This window comes from Triticum dicoccoides, chromosome 3A, assembly GCF_002162155.2.
Source record: "Triticum dicoccoides isolate Atlit2015 ecotype Zavitan chromosome 3A, WEW_v2.0, whole genome shotgun sequence".
Lineage (NCBI taxonomy): Eukaryota > Viridiplantae > Streptophyta > Magnoliopsida > Poales > Poaceae > Triticum > Triticum dicoccoides.
This window is the reverse complement of record NC_041384.1, coordinates 630,385,491-630,391,606: the sequence shown is the minus strand read 5'-3', so window position 1 is coordinate 630,391,606 and position 6,116 is coordinate 630,385,491. Positions and strand designations below refer to the sequence as shown.

Here is a 6,116-nt window from a genome sequence, read left to right as displayed (position 1 = left end):
ATTCAAGATCAGATACGCAATAAGGAGACGACAACCCTTGGTGGGATCCCAGCCGAGGAAGACCACAAGGCCCCCGGCAAGCGCCTTGCCGGGGATGACAGCAGGCGCCTCGGCAAGACCCTTGCCGGGGGCCCGGCAAGGTCCTTCCCGAGGACACCCGCGGGGCCACCATCAGGCCCACACCGGCTAAACCTCCACCACCGCATGCATGCAGCTGCCGACCCAACCAGCTGGGCAGGCACCTGCGTGGCGGCATGCAGATCTTCGTGAAGACCCACCACTGCGCCACCTCAGCTGCCTGCCTACCTACGTGGCATCGCAGGCGTCGCTGGCCAGGGCGCGTGTCGACACAAGAAGGAGCGGCGACGGACGAGACAGGTTTCTCCCCCGTCCCCGATAAAGCAAGCACTACTGGAAATAGGGAATTTGCCATCAGCCAGCTCTTTGCCATCTGCCAGCTGATGGCAAAGAACGTCTTTGCCATCTGCTTATAAAAAACAGATGGCAAAGAACTGACAGACGGCAAAGAACATGGTTTCCATCAGCCAATTCTTTGCCATCTGCTAATGGATGTCAAATAATCTTTGCCATCTGCTAGCAGATGGCAAAGAGGTTGGCAAATCATGTGTCCGTCAAGCGTGTAACGGCGTAGCAGCCCCACCTCTTTGCCATCTGCCAGCAGACGGCAAAGAAATTGTGGGGTTATCCCCTCCCTCTCTCCCCTCCTCTCCCTTTCTCCCCTCCTCTCCCTCCCTCCCACGCATCTCACCCGCCGCCGCCCAAGCACCCCGCCGCCCCGCCGACGCCGACGCCGGTCTCCGCCGCCTGCTTCCGCCCGACTTCGATTCGGTACTGCCTTCTCCTCCTCCTCATCTCCCCTCCGCTCTCGGTGTTGCGCCTACCTCTTTTAGCGTGGCTCTGTTGGCCTCACGTTTCTCTCTTCTCCAGCGATTGGATTGCCAAGGCCGCTCGCCGCCCCGGAGGAGGTCGGGGAAAGGCAGCCACCAGCCAGCCGTCCACGCCAGGCGCGACGGGGTTCCCGCTCCGCTGCTTGGACCCGGAACAGCACGTACCTATGAGATCGACCGGCTCACAGAGCGCGGCCAGAGCAGCTTCTGTTCCCGCCAACGTCGTACCCCGCGGCAGAACAGCGCGCGACGCCTTCGCCCTGTGCTCGTGGCGACGACGGGCGAGCAGCCGAGCGCGCGCCCCTGGCCCGGCCCCGCGGCAAGGCAACACCGGGCGGCTGGTTTATTCCTCGTGGTCTCTTGCCATAATGCTCCCTCCGCCTGGTCCACGTCCACTGGTTGCTGCTCATCATCCCGGTGCATGACAGGTATGATCTCAGAAGTCAGATCAGGTGTCTGGTGGTCTGCTGTTATACTAGTACTAGTACCTTTGATGAACCAATACTAACCTGGTCCCGAGCTCCGAGGGGATGGAACGATGCCAGCAACAAATAACGAACGTGTGCCTAGCAGTTTACCAAGTACCACCAGGGACGGAGCCAGAAATTTGGCATAAGGGGGGCGACTTTTACACTTGAGCTTTTATAGATTATAATGACTATTGGCCAAGCCAAAAGTAGTTTAAAGCATGCAAAAAGCATAAGCCGGAACTCATATTTTCACTACTGTAAACACTACAAAAATAGCACTACAATATTAATTGTTTAGAAGAAAAATTAGTTGTACAGAAAAAAATTTGATATACAGTACAACTAGTTGATTCCAAATTTATTTTCCCAGTCAATCAAGCATCAATACTTCATATCAGACAATAAAAATCTGAGATTTCAAATTGAGGCTAATTGGGAGAGTGGACTTACTATAGGCATATAGGATGTCGTATGTTATCAGCTTCGTGGTCACTCATGGTGGTGGTAATTTCCTTATCCCTTTGTGTTGGCTGATGGCGATGATCGATTGGGGGTTGGATTCAAATCCGATAGGCAAACGTTTTCCATTGTTCTCTTCCTCTTCATATCTACACAACCATAACTATACAATCAAGCATTTCCCAATTAACATTAAATGATTGTAGCTTTTTAATGGCGCAGCCGCACAGATTTGAACAAAATAAAATTCAGGAGATGAAGTAAAAGAGTAAGCAGGATTAACCGTGCACCTATGAAGCCGTATATTTTTAAACTTATTAGTCCGTGATATCGTAATACCTGACAAAGAGGTTGCTAAGCTCAGCCATGGGTGGCACTGCCCAGTCTCTATTTTTTCAGTAGTGAAGCTACCACTATTTTTTGTTTTCAGTTTGAAAACTCCAAATTTCCACCAGCACGTATTTTCTTTATTATTATATTTTTTGTTTGTCCCAAATACTGCTCCCTCCTATCCAAAATAAGTGTCGTGGTTTTAGTTCAAATTTGTACTAAAACTACGACACTTATTTTGGATCGAAGGGAGTACTTGATTCATGTTTCTTCCTTTCCACTGTTTGTAATATGAAGCAAACACCTCACGTGTTTATGTTGCTTTAATATTTCAGACCAAGATAGAAGTAAAATCACATGTGGTTCATAGTACTTCTGGATAGTCGCAGCTAAAATGATAGCTTGGCTGTGTATAATACTTCAAGAATTTCTCTGGCCGCCCAATGTTGTTTATAACGAGGCTCACTGGTCTATACACAACTCTCTGAGGCTCGCCTAATCTAATAGAATCTTTTTATATAATGTTTTGGCCAGAATTACTATATAGGAGTATGATTCTTCTTATCTTTCTTACGTGTTACTTCTGCATGAGAATTGAAGAGGTGAAACACTGACATAAATGAAACGATGACACACTTATCAAAGGTGACATGGTACTTCTTTACAAACAGAGTACAAACTGCAAGAAAGCTCTTAGAAATTGGTAAACTTATTAGTCCGTGATATCGTAATACCTGACAAAGAGGTTGCTGAACTCAGTCTTAAAAATAGAAAGAGCCATGAGTGGTACTGCCTAGTCTCTATTTCATTTTTAGTAGTGAAGCTACCAATACTTTTTGTTTTCAGTGTGAAAACTCCAAATTTTTCACATTGTTAGCCAGATCCTCAAACTATGTTGACGAACCTTTAGTCTCTATTTTGTACGCTCATGGAGATTTTAGCTGGGTACATTTGCATCAAAATATATCTTATATATGTTGTGGACTATTGTTACCTGTTGATAATGCTACTACAGAAAATATGTGAACGCCATCCCAGGACAGAGAAAGAGGCACTATGGACTAGGGATTACTTGCTGGCTACCAACAACTGAAAATATGAGACATGGATTGACATGGAAACAAGGTATTACAAATTCCGTACTCCCATATAGTATAGAAAAAGATTAGTCGGCCTTTCCTTCTTGAGCTTATTTTCTTTATGGTTCATGTGCAGAGAAAGAAGAAACAAAAATAAGCATTATAGACTAGATGATGAGAACAGTGGTTTCTCTCAGTGCAATATGCTTAGTTGATGGAGCATGCTCCTGGGACATACCAGGCTAAAGTGATGTTCCAGAGTACACATGGAAAGTGACTTGATGGAAGTCAACGACATGGTAACAGGGTGATTGGATTTTGTGTTCTTTTGCGCAATTCATTTATATGTTCATTTCAAATCAGTTAGCAATGACATTCAATGTGGAAGGAAGGTGAAACAACTTATGATTTCTAAGTAGGAGTATATATTATTTCCAGGCTTTGGTTTTACTTTTTTTGGCTTTAATGGGTCCTACCAGTGTGCATTGGGAAAAATTATTTCAATCTAAGTGGCAACAGGTTCCAACGTGTATATGTATTATGTGCTAACACACATAAGTCCTCAAGTATATCACCCATCATGTCACTAACTTCCTGTCCATGACACACCCATGCTGCTGGATGTTGTTAGCACATTGAACTCCTTCCGTGACTACCTTAACTCCTGAAGCTGTGGCCTACTCTGTTGCCAGTTTCGTAGAGTATGATCCTTTTTGGCCCTTTTTATGAAGTTGGCTATATTATCCTTGAGCTTAGTTTTATTTGGGAGGGAGAGAGAGGAAGAAAGGTTGATGACCCACCATCCAACAGCCAACCCTACCAAACTTGGAAATGATAATATTATGCATTCTATTGCAAGTTAGAAGTACAATAAAACAGCAACATTGTCTATTCATTTGCCTACTTGAATACTAAACAAGATTACTTCCTCAATTTTAACCAGGCATGATGATTCACGAATTTATATATGGGGAAAATTCGTTAGCTTCTTGATGTATTGCTATAATTGTTTTTTACGTATAAGATCTGTTAGATATAATCTTCATATTGTATATATACACGTACTTAAAAAGTACAAAATAAAGGAATTTCCATAGTAGCTTAGTCAAGAGAAAGAACAAGAACTAATTAAACAATATATTACTCCCTTCGTCTTTGTTAGATATAATCTTCACATTGTATATATACACGTACTTAAAAAGTACAAAATAAAGGAATTTCCATAGTAGCTTAGTCAAGAGAAAAAACAAGAAATAATTAAACAATATTACTCCCTTCGTCTGGATTTTTTTAGTGTTAGATACATCCATTTGAGCGACAAATAATTTGGGATGGGGGAAGTATCAGGAAAGACAGATTACGACAGTGTACAAAATGGAACACCCATGTGCTACAAAATGACATGTCCGCATCAATTATGTACTAATACCAAATACTCCCTCCGTTCCTAAATATAGATCTTTTTAAAGGTTCCAACAAAGAGTACATACGAAGCAAAATGAGTGAATCTAAATTCTAAAATATGTATATATACATTCGTATGTGTTCGTATTGGAATCTCTAGATGGACTTATATTTAGGAATGGAGGGAGTAGATTTTAGAACTCAATTCTCATAGACAAACCAAGAACCTAGGAGTATAAATTTCATACTTTGAAGGCATATTTATGAAGTACTTATACATTTTATACCGTGTTTGCAATTTAATAAATGTCACAAAGACCTAATTAATTCATTTTAAAAAAATAGCCCGTGCGAATGCACGGGTTGACGACTAGTTAGCTAAATCATGCACGCAATGTTCCTTTCATTAGTAACTAATATGACTGACTCGTCAAAACCAAATGTGCACTCCATGTGCGAGAAGAACGGCCAGACCCCTCCGCCGATGCCAGTCATTGCTCCGGCGGGCACGGTGAGTTTCATTTGAACGGTCATTAGTTCTAGTCTTCACATTTGAGTTGCATCATGCTAACAATACATTGGAAATAATCTTTGGTGCAGCGTAACTCCCGACAAGCATCGATCGATCCTTCTCCGTCTGCCACTGACGCGATCGGTCCTACACCTACACCTACACCTCCGTGATGACGGTAAGTTTCCCAAGTGTTTTGATTAATAGAGTTTTGTTGTGATGCCACGTTGTATCTACACATATCGTGCATAATGTGTGTATGTTTGAAATGCATTGTATGTGTGGGATTCGACACCTAGTCGTGTGCCTTTGGTAGCCTTCCATACAGGGAAATGCCTCCTAGTGCTTCCACTGAGCCATGGTAGTTCGCTACTGCTTCGGAACACATGGATTGACCGGCATGTGTCTTTCTTTGCTCCTGTGTCTGTCCCTACGGGGAAATGTCACGCGGTGTATCACCGAAGTCCTTGTAGCTTGCTACGACTTGGTTGCACTCGCTGATGACCGACACGTGCATTGCTGAGTCATGTATGCCTGTCCCTGTACGTTTGTGTCACCTTGATTCTATGACTAGTCATGTCGGCCCGGGTTCTCTGCCATATGGATACTAGCGACATAATCATATACTTACCATTTTTTCCTCCAAAATGACTCAATATGCTTAGTTAGCTCAAAAATGACATAATAAGCTTAATTAGCTCCAAAATGACATATTTAACCTAGGATAGCTCTACAATGACCTATACTTAGCATTTTTCCTCCAAAATGACTTAATATGCTTAGCTAGCTTAAAAATGACATATTTAACCTAGGATAGCTCTAAAATGACCTATACTTAGCATCTTTTCCTCCAAAATGACTTAATATGCTTAGCTAGCTCTAAAATGATATAATATGCTTAAGAAATGACATATTTTAGGTCCTAAATGACTTCATATGCTTAGCTAGCTCCAAA

At 43.0% G+C, this 6,116-nt stretch overlaps 1 long non-coding RNA gene across 1 annotated transcript in view; it reads left to right on the top strand.

Moving 5' to 3' along the window:
* Positions 1-5,100: 5,100 nt before the first annotated feature.
* Positions 5,101-6,116, top strand: part of LOC119269727 — a 2,244-nt gene continuing 1,228 nt past the window's right edge. Inside the window, exons 1-2 of the long non-coding RNA XR_005133696.1 lie at positions 5,101-5,161; positions 5,251-5,339. This is a non-coding gene — a long non-coding RNA (uncharacterized LOC119269727). The remainder of the gene's footprint in view (positions 5,162-5,250; positions 5,340-6,116) is intronic.